Here is a 555-nt window from a genome sequence, read left to right as displayed (position 1 = left end):
CGTTGGGTCCCACTGAGGCAGGTGGGTCCCCGCCGGAGGTCTCCAGCTCGATTCTACACTGAGCGTTCTGGACTGTCCAGACCCCTTTAGGCAAGGGGACGAGGGAAGCCTTGCAAGCAGCCGAGAGTGGGACGGGAGAGGACAAATTGCCGGACACTTTGCCCCGGAATGAGAATTGGGGGTGTGGGGTGGGGAGGTACCTCAGGAGGGACAGGCGAAAGGGAAGGACCAGAGAGAGGAAGGAAGAACCAGGAGGAACGGAAGGGAACTCAGCTGAGAGTAGCGGGGGGAACAGGACTAGGGATGCGGACCGAGCTGGGGGCTCCGTGGCTCAAGCGGGCTCTGGCCGGTGGATGGCAGGGCTGGGTGAGTTGAGACTTCGAGCCGGATTCGGAGCGTGGCGCGCTCTGCGGCCCTCTGTCGTTACCTGAATATTCATTAGACTGGCCGTTCTTTATCCTTATCTAACGTTTATCTTATCGGCGAGTTTCGTTTCTCAGTGTAGTTTTAATCCCAGGCTCCCCTTCCCCCTCCCCCTGGCCCACTCCCCTCCCT

Source organism: Bison bison, unplaced genomic scaffold (assembly GCF_000754665.1).
Source record: "Bison bison bison isolate TAMUID 2011002044 unplaced genomic scaffold, Bison_UMD1.0 scf7180017864456, whole genome shotgun sequence".
NCBI lineage: Eukaryota > Metazoa > Chordata > Mammalia > Artiodactyla > Bovidae > Bison > Bison bison.
The sequence above is the reverse complement of the archived record's forward strand: the minus strand, read 5'-3'. Positions refer to the sequence as shown.